We start from the raw sequence: 15,819 nt of genomic DNA on the forward strand, positions 1-15,819 counted from the left end.
CTCAAAGCGATTATGCATCTGTGTTAAACCTACAGGCCTGGATTATAGACAAAATGCATTGAGTTTATGGCCTTACCATAACTCCATGTTGGATAGATACATGCATTTTAATTTTTGCACATTTGATACTTCATATTGGTTATACTAATAAATAATAATACTTTTATTGAACATGAAGTACTTTTAGAATTTTGGGCATGCATCTTGGGACAGATTGTTCTTTTTTTTATTTTTCAATAAATGTTTATTGGTTAAGGGTAAGAACATATTACAGCGAGTAATAGAAGACAGCATATACAATTCAAATGTCAATAAATCCAATTGATATAAGCAATGACTGTTTATGAACTTAACTTGGCCTGCTGTTGGGGAACACCCCAGCTAGGGCCTTATCTGAAATTTAAAGTCGCTTCAGGCCGTTCTAGATGCTTGCTGCCTCAATAAAGCATTTCCAATTTTTAAAACAGTTCCAGAAAACTTTACAGAAGAGTACAGAGTGGAGAGGAAGAAGAGAAAAGAAAAAGGAAAAAAGAAAAAAAGGGGGGGGGGGGGGGGGGGTTAGAGAGTCTGAGAAGACGGGGGGAAGAAGGGGGGAGGGGAGGACACAGCGAATCTTCTGTGTCTAGTCTGGTCGGGGGTCTGAGGTATACGTTTCTAGCTCCAATCGTTCCCAGGAGGACAGCGGGGGAGCCCGGGTAGGGGATCAAAGTAAATGGTCTAGGTCGCTACAGCAATGTCGAGTAAGCTTGTGAGGCCTTAAATTCGAGCCAAGGGGACCAAGTAGTCGTGAATCTCTGGTTCGTCTCCGGTGTCACCCGCAATTCCTCCATAGTCATATACCAATCTACTCTGACAATCCACTCCTTCACGGTAGGAGGAGTAGTCGATCGCCAGTGAACCGGAATGACCGCTTTGGCTGCGCTATTGAGAAATTTTAATATAGATTTTTTATATGTTGACAGGGGCCATGAAGTACAGTTGAGAAGCCAGAAAGTAGGCTCCGAAGGAACCCCCGGATCCACTATCAATTTTGAAATTGCTATAACCTTATCCCAGAAGGGACGAAGCTCGGGGCAGCTCCACCAGATGTGCATCGGGGAGCCCGGATGATTGCTACATCTCCAACACGCATCTGTTACATTGGGAAACATTTTAGCTAATGTTTGGGGGCACCTATACCAGCGAGACAGGACTTTAAAGTGCGTCTCAAGGACCGAATAACTAGAGGAGCTGGCGAAGGTGGCTTGAAAGCTCTTCTCCCAGTCCTCCTCCGACAAGTCTATCTGCACGTCATGGCCCCAGTCTCTAGCATATTTGGGTAGATCTGGGAATTTATTCTCAAGCAGTATTCGATAGCACCTTGAGAGGAAGTGTGGTGGGCGAGAAGGCTCCAGGCAGAGGCTCTCAAAAGCTGTTAATGATCTACTCAGGCTCGGGCGTATAGCGCTCCCCATGGCAAAATGTTTTAATTGGAGATATTTCCAGATCTCTGAAGGCGATAGGTTCCACTTGGATTGCAGTAAGGGGAAAGGGACCATCTCTCCACGTTCCACCAGCCCGCCGACACGTGTCACCCCCGCCCTTTTCCAAGAGTCGAATCCCAGGCCTGAGGCAGCCGGTGGGAAATCTGGGTTGTTGAACAATGGAGTCAGAGGGGAATATTTAGAAGATATGTGTGGTAGTACCCTAAGTCTTCCCCAGCGTGTAAGTGTAGGGCCAATAGTAGGGTGATCCACACGTGGCAGCCTTGAGTGCCAGGGGTAGTATGCAATGGGGGCAGGCATCACCGTTCCCTCGATATGAACCCACTGTTTTATGTCATGTGGGCGCGACCATTCCATGATTCGGTGGAGAATAATGGCCTCATAGTACAGAGTAAAGTGCGGCAACTGAAGACCCCCCTTGTGTTTAGGGCGAAAAAGGATGTCGTGCCGGAAACGAGGTCGTTTATCTCCCCAGACGAAGTCCCTCACCGAGTTATGTAAGTCTCTGAACCATGCTTTGGGAATGGATATCGGGAGCGCCTGGAGGAGATAAAGGACCCTCGGCAGAGCATTCATTTTGATGACACTAAGCCTCCCCAACCAGGACAGTCTTTTGTTGCCCCAATCCCGGAACTCAGAACGGAGTGAGGTCAGTAGTTTTTTGAAATTTTCGTCAAAAAGGCGTGATAAGTCTTTATGGAGTGTGATCCCCAAGTATTTGAAGCTAGAGGGATGCCAGTGGAAGGGGAAGGATTGTTTAAGATTATCAAGAGCTTGGGAGGCCAGTGACACATTCACTGCCACTGACTTGGAGAGATTAATCTTGAAGTTTGACATAGAACCGTACCTATCTAGCTCGGTCATCAGGTTGGGGACGGACACCACCGGGTTCGACAGGATAGCTAACAGGTCATCTGCGAACAGTGCGAGTTTGAATTCTCTACCCCCAGCCGTGAGCCCCGAGATGTTTGGATTTAATCTAATGGCTCCCGCCAAGGCCTCCATACAGAGGACAAAAATTAGTGGCGAGAGGGGGCATCCTTGTCTAGTGCCATTCCTTATCGGAACCGGGCGGGACAAGTCTCCATTAATTTTAATCCTTGCAGAGGGGGAGTTATAAAGTGCTAAAATGCGCCCTAAACTGATCGGTCCCAACCCCAGGTGACGCAGGACCCCCTCCATGAACGTCCAATCTACTCTGTCAAAAGCCTTCTCGGCATCGGTAGAAAGCACCACCACCGGTTCACTTTTGCTCGAGGCCAAGTGTATCAAATCAATGATCTTGGTGGTGTTATCGCGGGCCTCTCTTCCTGGTATGAAACCCACCTGATCCGAATGCACAATATTGGGGAGTAGCAGCTTCAATCTGTTTGCTATAAGTTTAGCAAACAGCTTGACGTCTGTGTTGAGGAGGGATATGGGTCGGTAACTAGCGCATTGTGCCGGGTCTTTCCCTTCCTTTGGTATAACTGTAATGAATGCCTCTAATGATTGAGGGGAGAAACCTCGGTCGTCAGATATCTCATTGAATGCCAGTAGCATTTTGGGCAGGAGAGCGCTCTTAAAGAGTTTGTAATAAGAAACTGTATAGCCATCTGGGCCTGGGCTCTTTCCGGAAGGAGCTTCCTTAAGGGCTTGTTCCAATTCTGGGAGGGTAAAGGGGGAGTCTAGCCAGGCACTCTCATCCGCTGATATTTTAGGGAGTCCTGCGTCACCAAGGTATCCCTCCACCAGGTCTCGAGTTGTCGACAGGGATGTCGGGGTTCCTAGCGTCCGAAGATTATATAATTTGGAGTAGTAAGCGTGGAAGGTTTCGGCGATGTCCTTTGTAAGGGTGCGGCGAGTCCCCGCCGCATCCTGTACCGATTGTATAAATAGCGTGGCCCTCTGCGCGCGGAGCGCCCTAGCCAATAGCTTCCCCGGTCTGTTGCCCCATTGATAGAAGCGGTTTCTACAGAGCCTGTAGTCCCTCTTAATGTCCGCGAACAACAGTTTGTTGAGAGCAGATCTTGTCTCAGTCAGGGCGGTCAGTACCGATGGGGAGGGGTTCGTTTTGTGTGATGTCTCTAAGTCCTTAAGTCGCTGGAGTAAGGTAGTCTTTTCCCCGAGTCTCTCTTTTTTCAGCATGGAGCCTAGCTGTATGAGCTTTCCTCGTAGAACACACTTGTGGGCTTCCCACACCGTGACCCGGGAGACATCTGGCGTCTCATTATCTAGGAAATAGTTCTCCAAAGTCTCAAGCAGCTGGGGTTGGAACCTCGTATCCATCAGAAGTTGTTCATTCAACCGCCAGGTACATTGCTTGGAGTGTGGATGGGATGTCTCCAGGGTCAGGTAGACAGGAGCGTGGTCCGACCAAGTGATTAGTCCAATAGCTGTTTCCCTAACTAAATGTAGGAATCTGTGAGGTAGGAGGAAATAGTCTAGTCTGGAGTAAATGTCGTGGGGTCTGGAGTAGAACGTATAGTCCCTGTCCCCGGGGTGTTGAAGCCGCCAGGTGTCGATCAGCTGGTGGTCGTGGAGGGACCGCCGCACCCCACGGTGCAATGCTAGGGAGGGCCTCGCCGGCGCCCCAGAGATGTCCACCTCTGGTTGGAGGGTCCAATTAAGATCGCCTCCAATAACTGGAATACCCGCTATTAAGGGGGCTACACGATTCAGAGCCTTCGCCAAGAATCTAGGTTGTGATTGGTTGGGAGCGTATAGGTTGATAAATGTATATGGCTGATCAAACAGTGTACATTTCACTAGGAGTATCCTGCCCTCCCCCAAGGATTCGGACGTTATATCTTGAAAAGGCAAACGTTTAGATAGCAAAATAGCTACTCCTAGAGATTTACTCTTGCTGTTGTTGTTGTAGAAAGAATGTGGGTAGTTACGGTCTTTGAGACCCGGGGCCACTCCCACTTCGAAGTGGGTTTCCTGTAAAAACGCCACATCAGCTCTGAATGCAAAGAGGTCCCTAAGCAGCCTCGAGCGTTTCTCCGGGACATTGAGGCCCTTCACGTTAAGAGAAACCAATTTTATATGTGTCAGTTTAGGATCTACCGCCATCGTCTGGGAACATATATGGAATGCTTAGTCCGACCCAGAAGACACGACTTCTCGCACAGTGGAGAGATACATAGTAGGGGGAGGGGGGGAGGAGAGGTAGAAAAAGAAACAGAAACAAAGAGAACATAGAGAAGGTAGGTCGACAGACCTAACATATGCAGATATCAGCTGAAGAAATAAACTGATTAAATGGCAACTCTACCGCCTCCTGGGAGCTCGGACGCGCTATTCGCGTCGGAGACCAAGAATACTCGGGCGGTGTAGGGGCGAACTGGGGGGGTCAGTGCCAGCCCCAGCCCCAACAGGGAATATAACATCACAATCAATAATACATCTGAACAGTTTGATCACACAACTAAGAAGAAACAACTACTGAAAATAAATGGATTTTAACCAGGAACAGGTGACTCCGACCCGTGCAGGTCTGGTGGACATTCGTTAAGTCGAGTACGTTCTCGGTACCCCGACCACCTCCCAACTGGGAGAGTGTGCCGCACGGCATGGAGATCCCCCGAGTCAGCGATAATTCCTTTAAGCTAAGGAAGGATCACCCGAAATTGCTCCAGTGAAAGTCCCGAACCAGGCTGCGATTTTCACCTCTTTGCCGATTGCGTGGAGGAACGCAGCTCCCTGGGGGGTCTCGGGTTGCGGTGGACCAGGTGCCAGTCGTTGTCAGGGTGGGTGAGTTCAGGTGGGGCGCCATCGGTCAGAGGCTCCTGCCATTCTGGAAGAGAGACCTGTGGTATTCCCAGCGCTTGGCAGAAAAGGGGCAAATCGGAGGGGTCCTTAAAGGTATATAGAGTCCCATTGTGCGAGGTCTGTAGGCCAAAAGGGAAGCTCCATCGATATTTGATGCCCAGCTTCCGAAGTTCTGTAGTGAGCGGGTGTAAGGCTCTGCGCTTCTGAAGGGTCGTCCACGATAGGTCCTGGAAGATCTGGAGTTTATGAGAGGCAATCTCTATCACGTCCATGCGGCGGGTTTTGCGAAGGATCTCTTCTTTTTCCGTGTAGTAATGAAGACGACAGATAATGTCGCGAGGGCGATCAGACGGTGCGCCCCTGGGTCTCAAAGCTTGGTGGGCCCTGTCGAATTCGATTATGGAAGCGGGATCACGGCCCAAAATTTCATTGAAAACCGTCGTGAGGAAGTCAGTGAGGCAGGCAGGGGCAATATCCTCCGAAACTCCCCTGACCCTCAGGTTATTTCTCCTTCCGCGGTTATCCAAATCTTCTACACGGTCTTGGAGCTGTTGAAGGCAGGACGCCTGTTTGATAACGGTGGCCCTGAGGGCGTTATGTGCAGCTGCTGTGTCTGAGGAGAAGCCTTCCAGCGTAGACAGGCGGGAGCTGATGTGTGTTATTTCTACCTGAACCGCAGCGATCTCTGAGCGTACCGTTTCCCGGACTCTTCCTTCCAAGTGCTCAAAGTCCTGCTTAGTTGGTAGGGCCTGCAGCAGGGTCAGAATCTGGGCGAGACTTCCCGGGTCCGTCGTGGCGTGTGGGGCTGCCGTCTGTGATCCCACCTGGGAAGCCGAGTCCGAGTCAGGCGAGAAACGTGGGGTCGAGGGTAGGGAGGCAGCCACCGTAGGGGCGGAGCCCTGGGGGAGAAAAAATTGCCGCATATCTACCGAGGTCGGGGTATCCATTGCACGCGTCGGGGTGAGTGTATGTGGCCTCTTTCCTCTCCCTTGCGATCCTTTCTTTCCTCTCACCATGTGGCACCTTGGGTATGTCAGTAGAACATCAGAAGTGACGTTGTGTGATTAGAGCATCCTCCCGTCGGGGTCAGCACCGGCACGCCACCCCAGAGTCTAGGTGGCTAGCCGGCCATCAGTATAGGAGTAAACTTGCAAAAAAGAAACAGACCGGCCGCAGGGCCATGGGTTGAGAGATATTCCGGGTCCTCTACGGCAAAGCGATAGCAGCTGAGTGACACAGTGGGGGCCGGGCGCAGGAATGGCACGGATGACTGCCAGTATGCCCTCCACGTTTCAGGTGTCACATCACAGGGGCCCGAGGGGGCAGGGAGCATGCGTGTGGAGTGGGAGCAGTGAGCTGGCTAGAATAGGGGTGACAGGAGCCTGTGAGGCACTATATAATGTCACTGCTTATGAGTTGCAGTGGTGCTGCCAGTCCCAAGATGGCCGCCGGCTGGTCCCCAAGGCTGCAGCAGCCCACTGTCTCTCCCTCTGTCTCCCAAATGCAAGGGCCGGGTCAGTGGGGGTATTGGGGGTTGGAGCCTGGGTTATTGGCCCCACAGGAGGTCCCCTGCAGCATCCGCTACGGCCGAGTAGTCAGCGGCGCCAACCACAAGATGGCCGCCGCCACCGCCAGCCGCGGCCCTTACCTCGGGCGTCTCCGGCAGTCCGTGGTCTCTAGCTGGGGCCTCAGTGTATCCTGCAGAGCGTCCAGCGGTGGGGCGTGCTCCCAGAGCGGGGGAGCAAATCCGCCGAGCGGGCTGAGCGCTCCGGATCCAGCAAGGTGTTCCCTCCGGCGGCTCGCACTCCAAATCGAGGTCCCGGCCTCAGCACTGGAGGTAGGCCGCAATCCGCAGGGGGCAACACAGGGCCCCCCCGACTCCGCAGCTCTCACCTCCCAGCACCAGGTCGATTGGCAGGCTCAGATAGGTCCAGTGCAGTCGGTTGGCACTAAATATCGTGGGCCCAGGCACTTTAATAGGGATGGCCAAGCTGGAGCTCCACGTATTCCCAGCTTTCCCTGATGCCGGCCAAGCCACGCCCCGGGACAGATTGTTCTTAATAAACCCACATCAGAATGCGATACCAACATCTTTTCTGAATAGATATGAAATAATGCTTAAAAAACAGTATACACTATGGGGTAATTTACTAAGATAATAGTTTTCTTTAAGATGGTATATTTCCCATAGCAACCAATCAGATTCTACTTCTCATTTATCTAGCACCTTCTAGAAGATAATACCTGGAATCTGATTGGTTGCTATGGGGAACATCCCATCCTAAATATAACTCCAATCTTAGTAAATTTACCCGTGTTTTTCCATTTTCTCTGTTTTATATTATCACATAATGGATACAGGGAATTGCTCTCCTAGAAAAACCTCTGGAAAAAACATATATTTTATTTCAACTGACCTAGTGTGGGGTCCCTGACAGCAGGCTTAAAGTGTTATAAACTGGAATCTAATTTACTGTACATGTTAGACTCATTCCCCCAGTATGCTGATATGTATGTGATCAGCATACTAGGGGAATGAATGTGGTAGGTGGAATGATACTCTTCTATGATACGTGTATAGATAATATGTCGATATAATGCCATGGCTACCACATATGCAGTAAACATTTAATTAGTACAAAATAAATGAATCATAAGTGAATTATATAGTGACATTATCTATAATTGAATATCTGCTATAATGGAAGGCAGAATAGAATATGTGAATACACCTATTCATTTTGTTTAAGGCTTTCACACAGGGCCGTTTCTTGGGGCAGGCGAGCAGTGCAACCGCACTGGGCGCCCGCCGCGGCACTAACTGTGGCTCCCTGCTTCCCCCTCCTATTTCTCCCCGAGTAACCCGGTCGGGGGGCGGAGTTTCACGGAATGACGCGGTTGCGCCGTTACGTCACAACGCAACCCCGTCACTCCGCGAAACTCCCCCCCGAGCGGAGTACAGAGTGGGATCCAAGTTAGGAAGAGGGAAAGGCCGGCACGAGGAGCGACTGGTGAGGCGGGCCGAAGAGCGGTAATCGCCTCTGTAAGTATTCTCTCTCTCTTTCAATGTGCAAAATGGGGACACCTGCCATAATGTGTGAAATGGGGACTCTTGCCTGCCGTAGTGTGGGGATTTAATGTATGAAGGGCATTGCGGTGTGTGGCATAATATGGTGCAGGGGGCATTACTGTGTGGGGCTTAATATGGTAGAATTTTTTTTTCATGTGGTGGTCGTGATCTGTTGGAGCAGGGTCAAAAACTGGATTGTGAGGTAGTCTTTTCAGATGAGGCCATGACCATTTAAATGAGTCCACACCCATTTAGATGAGGCCACGCCCCCTTGCCGGGTGCGCGCGCAAGTTGTTTTTTTTTAAATCTAGGTGTGTGGGGGGGACGGGGACATTTTTTTATGTCATGGGGGCGGGGGGCGCATTTTTAAATCTCGCACTGGGAGCCAAATTGGCTAGAAACAGCCCTGCTTTCACATATGACTATACTGTGGTCAAAAGGTTGACAATTACAATTTTGACAGATATGATGTCGGCAGTGTCAAAATGTTATTCTGCAATATGTCTATATTCTCAGGATGTTGACAGGTGGAATGTCAACATTGTCATAATGACAACATTAGGTTTTGGTGAAGGGATGGACACTAGAGGGAAGGTAGGGGTTAGGGATAGGGGAGAAATACGCACCTGAATGCTGGAGGATCACAGGTCTGACCCAGTAGTGGTGGTCACATGACAGTGGTCGGAAGACACCGATGGAGCTGCTGCAGCCACCTGGAGCGGATTGGGTAACACTGAGCCACCGTGGATGATATGTTCACATTCTAACATGGCCAATTTTAACATTATGGTAGGAATTAATTGTTTGGGTGTCTAATTTTCCTGTCTAAACAGGATTGTTAAGCTGCTCAAACAATTGTCACAATACAGTTGTTGTTTGGATGCACATGAATATCACGCATGTTACACCCAAACAGACTGAGCTAAGCCGCCTAAAGTCCTGCTTTGGATATACAAACTACTGTTTGGATGCCCATGGGGTTGAGAGAAAAAATGTGACCTCCGCAGCTGCTGGGCGACCGAACGGCAGAGCACTGAATTGCTGCCGTTGGGCATCATCTAGTGGTGGCAGCAATTAAGACAATTAAATTGGCCCCTATAATCATGTCTGCATTCTCATGTTGACTAATTATAACTGGCATAGGTTAATAATCATTTAAATTCTGGAAACTTAGCAAGGAATCTCAGCAAGCCTTGTCATAGCATCACAGCGAGAGACACATTGGCAGTTGCCGTGCCTGATTTTTGGACAACCAAACCTCTTTATACAGCTACTGCTCATACTTTAGGAATTGTGTACAAGGGCAGAGGCAAATATACATGACCACAGAAGGTGATTAAATATAGGACACACACACTGTCCTACTGTAATATTTACATCACTCTGTCTGTCTAGTTTATCTAAGTTTCTCTGTCATCCTTTTTTCACCGTGGACTGATCTGTTATAGTCTGAGTAAAGTACCTGGGCAGACTGGCATGGAGACCGGGGTGACTGACGAACTTGGAAAGTTGACGGTCTTCTGGACAATAACCTCAGATCTTCTGTACAATATCCCCAGACACCTGGGTGTGAGACTCGTAGAGTGTACCAACAGGTTTTGTTGCCTATAAGAGCTGCTTTACCCTTAAGGCTTTTTGCACCTACTGGAACTGGGATGCCCACCAGGACTTACGCCATTGGCGATAGTATGAGCTTACTCCTGAGATGACCAGAGTTATCTGTAGGTAGAAAAGACAAGGACAAGGAGAGAAAGACTGGGACCAGGAATAGGTCTGAGGACAGACTAACAGAGCTGAGACAAAGTACAAAGATGAAAGAGGCCAGGGAGAGACACTGTAATGAAATGGGTCTGTGGTGATAGAGGCAAATGTGGTGGTTATGTATGAAACAGCTGAATGCAAATCACAATGATAATGGGCTGTAGCAGAAAAACCAAAGAGAAAGACAAGACAAAGAACAATACTGTGTGGAAGAATCCACACTACACCTGATGCTAGGCAGACAGGACTGGGTCTAGCAAAGATTCTCTACCACGAGAGCTCACAGGGCTGGTGTCACGATCCGGGTATCTGGACGCCATTATTTGCCATTTAGATGTCTCCTGAGGCTGGCTCAGCGTTCCAGGGCCGGATCTCACCTGTGTTACTGATGTCCATGCTCTACATCTCCCTCCTGTCATTCTGAGACGCTGTCGCCTCTCCTGTGTTTCCGGATTACTGATTGTCAGTGTGGCGTTTCATGTCTGCCGCGATCTCCGCTGTCATCCATGTGGTTCCAGTGTGCAGGTTGCCAGTGTGACGTCTCCTGCCCTCCGCAGTCTGCGCCGCCATTACTGCCGAATCTCCACATGGTTTCTCAAACTAACTTTCCCTCCAAGTGCTAACATGGGCGCAGCCATGTTGGTTTCAATCACATGCCTCAGTTTCCACCAATCCGCTGCTTCTGGAATCTGCATAATTGCCCAGCCAATGCCTGCCTTGCTGCAGGTATAAGTATCCTGTGCCTGGGCCAGGAGGTGGTCAGTGCTTTGGTTGTCAAACCTTGTTCCAGTCTCTCTCTCTCCTGTGATTGTTTCTCCAGGTTTCCAGCTCCTGTTACCAGCAGCCACTAAGAGACCCGCACCTGCTTTCCATCTTGCGGTGCAGCCTGACTCTGCAGTCCTCCGTGACTATTCCAGCTTCCTTAAAGTGCCGGTGTTGTTCCAACGGATACCTCCATATCAGCAGTATCCACAAACCATCGGTAACCATCTCTCATCTTTCCAGTATCCACGCTCCCTAGCTTCATCCTTTCACCTGGCTGGTTCCATCCAGCATCCACTCCGTGTTTTCATCATCTGGCTGGTTCCGTCCAGCATTCACAGCAGACCTTTCAGCTACAGTGATCCAGCTCCAAGAATTACATCTGCTGACGTGTTTCTCGGCTATCCTCACTACTACAGACAGGCCTGGTAAGGACAATCCATCTATGGGACTTTAACATCTGATCCATATCCTACCGGTGCTCTGTGGCTCCAGCCAAGATCTTAGTGATCCAGGAACTGTATCAATTAATCACTGCTTGTTCTTTATTTACTGCTGTGCAAAATACGGAGTTTGTTAATAAAACTTTTATTGACTTTTATACCCTGGTTGTCATGGTCACACCTTCGGGTGATCCTTTTCCACTACACTTACATGTCCAGGGGTCTGATTAAACCTTCCAAGTTTAAGTTCATCCCAGCCCCTACAACTGAGGCTTCCTCCTGTCAGCCCAGACCCTCAGTTGTGACAGTAAGCACTGAACATATGAATCCAGCCGGAGACCAGGATCAAGCGGCCAGGCCGATGCAAGAACTGGCAGCCAGACTCGAACATCAGGAGGCTGCACAAGGCCACATTATCCGCTGTCTCCAGGATCTCTCTACTCGGCTGGATGGGATCCAAACGACCCTCTGTGGATCTGGCGCATCCGGTGCGTCCACCACAGTGACACCAGCTGTAACCCCACCCACCTTACCCATTTCTGCTCCACGTCTTCATCTTCCAATGCCAGCAAAATTTGATGGATCTCCAAGATTCTGCAGGGGATTTCTCAATCAATGTGAAATTCACTTTGAGCTACAACCCGGCAATTTTCCCAGTGACCGCACTAAAATTGCCTATATTATTTCCCTTCTTAGTGGCTCAGCCCTTGACTGGGCATCACCTTTATGGGAAAAGTCTGATACCCTGCTGTCCTCCTATACTGACTTTGTAACAACATTCAGGCGCATCTTCGACGAGCCAGGCCGAATAACTTCAGCTTCTTCTGAGATTCTCCGTTTACACCAAGGAACGCGTACTGTGGGACAGTATCTTATACAGTTCAGGATCCTGGCATCCGAACTGGCATGGAACGACAAAGCCCTGTATGTTGCATTCTGGCATGGCTTATCAGAACGCATCAAGGATGAGTTAGCTACCAGAGACTTGCCCTCTAAGTTGGATGAGCTAATCTCTTTATGCACAAAAGTTGATCTACGGTTCAGAGAAAGAGCAACTGAGCGGGGAAGGTCTTCTACTCCAAAATCTTCTGCTCCTCCTCCTCGTCAACCGTCTCCGTCCAAAGATGAACCCATGCAAATTGGTCGTTCCCGTCTATCTCCTGCTGAGCGCCGAAACGTCTTTCCGAGTCCCTCTGTCTTTACTGTGCAGCTCCGTCTCACGCAATCAATGCTTGTCCCAAACGTCCGGGAAACTTCAAGTCCTAGCTCGCCAAGGAGAGGGCCGGCTAGGAGTAATGCTTTCCTCTCCATCTCCTCATGATTGTAATCTCCCAGTCTCGCTTCAAATTGCTTAATGTTATAGGAACGTCATTGCCCTCCTAGATTCCGGAGCAGCTGGGAATTTCATAACTGAAGCATATGTTAAACGGTGGTCCCTACCCACCGAGAGACTTTCCTCATCCATTTCCTTGACTGCCGTGGATGGCAGTAAGATTTTTGATGCAGTTATTTCTCTAAGGACTCTACCAGTTCGTCTGAAAGTAGGAGTTCTTCATTCAGAATTTATTTCTTTTTTAGTGATTCCAAGAGCCACACATCCAGTGGTTTTGGGCCTTCCAAGGCTTCATCTCCACAATCCATCGATTGACTGGAAGACTACGCAAATACTAGCATGGGGTCCCTCCTGTACTGAGACCTGTTTGTCCAAAGTGCTTCCTGTTTGTTCTTCCTCCTCTAGGTCGTCTGATGTTCCACCTCCTCCATATCGAGACTACACGGACGTGTTCAGTAAAGCTTCTGCTGACATCCTTCCTCCTCATAGGGAATGGGACTGTCCAATTGATCTCATTCCAGGGAAGGTTCCACCTCGAGGCCGAACTTACCCGTTGTCCATACCAGAGACGCATTCTATGGAAGAATACATTAAGGAGAATCTGGCGAAGGGTTTCATCCAACCTTCTTCTTCCCCAGCAGGTGCAGGTTTCTTCTTCGTGAAGAAGAAAGACGGTGGCCTGCGGCCGTGCATCGACTACAGAGGCTTGAACGACATTACCGTTAAGAACCGATATCCTTTACCCTTGATTACAGAACTCTTCAATAGAGTTAGCGGAGCAACCATCTTTACAAAGTTGGATTTGAGGGGTGCCTACAATCTCATCCGGATCCGAGAGGGTGACGAGTGGAAGACCGCCTTTAACACCCATGATGGACATTATGAGTACCTCGTCATGCCCTTCGGATTAAGTAATGCTCCAGCTGTCTTCCAGCATTTCGTGAATGAGATCTTCAGAGACATCTTATATCGCCATGTCGTGGTTTATCTAGATGATATACTCATCTTTGCCAATAATCTAGAGGAACATCGTTTCTGGGTAAAGGAGGTTCTGTCACGTCTCCGAGTCAATCATCTCTATTGCAAATTAGAAAAGTGTGTTTTTGAAGTCAAATCCATTCCGTTTCTAGGCTACATTGTGTCCGGTTCCGGACTAGAGATGGATCCTGAGAAACTACAAGCAATCCAGAATTGGCCGATACCCTTAACCCTCAAAGGGGTCCAGAGTTATTAGGATTCGCCAATTACTACAGAAAGTTTATACGAGACTTTTCCACCATTGTGGTGCCTATCACTGCGTTGACTAAGAAGGGTGCTAATCCGTCCAAGTGGTCTGAAGAAGCTACGCAAGCTTTTCATCTTTTAAAGCAACGATTCATCTCCGCTCCGGTTTTGAAACAGCCTGACATCGACTCTCCTTTCATCCTAGAGGTGGATGCCTCCTCCGTTGGAGTAGGAGCAGTGTTATCCCAGAGAGCTAAAGATGGTCATCTACATCCTTGCAGTTTCTTCTCCCGGAAGTTCTCCCCAGCTGAGCGCAACTATGCCATTAGCGATCAGGAGTTGCTGGCAATCAAACTCGCTCTAGAGGAGTGGAGATATCTGTTGGAGGGAGCTTCTCATTCAGTTACCATACTCACCGACCACAAGAATCTTTTATATCTGAAAGGCGCACAATGTCTTAACCCTCGTCAGGCCAGATGGGCACTTTTCTTTTCCAGGTTCGACTTTAAACTCCAGTTCTGTCCGGGCTCTCAGAATCGCAAGGCCGATGCCCTTTCCCGCTCTTGGGAGCAAGAAAATGAGTCGGAGTCTTCTGACAAGCATCCTATTATTAATCCGTTGGCATTCTCCACGGTAAGGATGGACTCTACGCCCCCACCAGGGAAAAGTTTTGTTAAAACCGGTATTAAGGAAGAAGCTCATGCATTGGGCCCATGCTTCCCGTTTCGCCGGACATACAGTCATTCAGAAAACCCTTGAGTTTATCTCTAGGTCTTATTGGTGGCCAACTCTGAAGAAGGACGTCATGGAGTTTATTGCATCTTGCCCAAAATGTGCCCAACACAAAGTATCCCGCCAGTCACCTGCGGGGCAACTGGTTCCATTATCCGTTCCCCGTCGACCATGGACCCATTTGTCGATGGACTTTGTTACAGACCTGCCTATGTGCAACAAGTTTAATACCATCTGGGTGGTAGTTGACCGATTCACCAAGATGGCACATTTCATTCCTCTCACCGGTCTTCCGTCAGCTTCCAAGTTGGCTCAAGTATTCATTCAAGAAATCTTCCGACTTCACGGTCTTCCTGAAGAGATCATCTCTGATAGAGGAGTACAATTTGTAGCCAAGTTCTGGCGAAGTTTGTGTCAAGCCCTCCAAGTCAAATTAAAGTTTTCTACAGCTTACCATCCTCAGACCAATGGTCAAACTGAGAGGGTGAATCAGGACTTCGAGGCCTTCCTCCGCATCTATGTATCTTCCTCTCAAGACGACTGGGTTCAACTCCATCCCGGGGCCGAGTTCAGCCATAACAACCAATATCATTCCTCATCTTCTTCAACACCATTCTTCATTAACTATGGATTCCACCCTAAAGTTCCAGAATTCCAGCCGCTTCCAGCAACTTCGGTACCAGCAGTGGATATCACCTTACGCCAGTTTTCAAATAACTGGAAAAATGTACGAGCGGCTCTGCTCAAAGCATCATTTAGATACACGAAGTTTGCGGATAGGAAGCGTAGGGCAGTTCCTGCTCTCAAGGTGGTGATCGTGTGTGGTTATCTACGAAGAATCTGAGGTTAAGAGTTCCCAGCATGAAGTTTCCACCTCGTTACATCGGTCCTTTTCGAGTTGAACAAGTCGTCAATCCTGTTGCTTACAGACTCCAGTTACCCCCCTTCTTGAAAATACCTAGGACATTCCATGTTTCCCTTCTGAAACCACTGATTCTGAATCGCTTTCATTCTGCACTTCCTCCGGCTCCTAAAGTCCAGACTCAACGGGGAGTTGAGTATGAAGTTGCCAAGATTCTGGATTCACGTTTCCGTTACGGTCAGTTGCAATATCTTATCGACTGGAAGGGCTATGGTCCTGAAGAACGCTCTTGGACCAATGCTTCGGATGTCCATGCTCCTGCCTTGGTCCGGAATTTCCACTCTAAATTTCCTCAGAAGCCTAAGAAGTGTCCTGGGGCCACTCCTAAAGGGAGG

The sequence above is a fragment of the Pseudophryne corroboree genome, chromosome 11 (assembly GCF_028390025.1).
Source record: "Pseudophryne corroboree isolate aPseCor3 chromosome 11, aPseCor3.hap2, whole genome shotgun sequence".
Classification (NCBI taxonomy): domain Eukaryota; kingdom Metazoa; phylum Chordata; class Amphibia; order Anura; family Myobatrachidae; genus Pseudophryne; species Pseudophryne corroboree.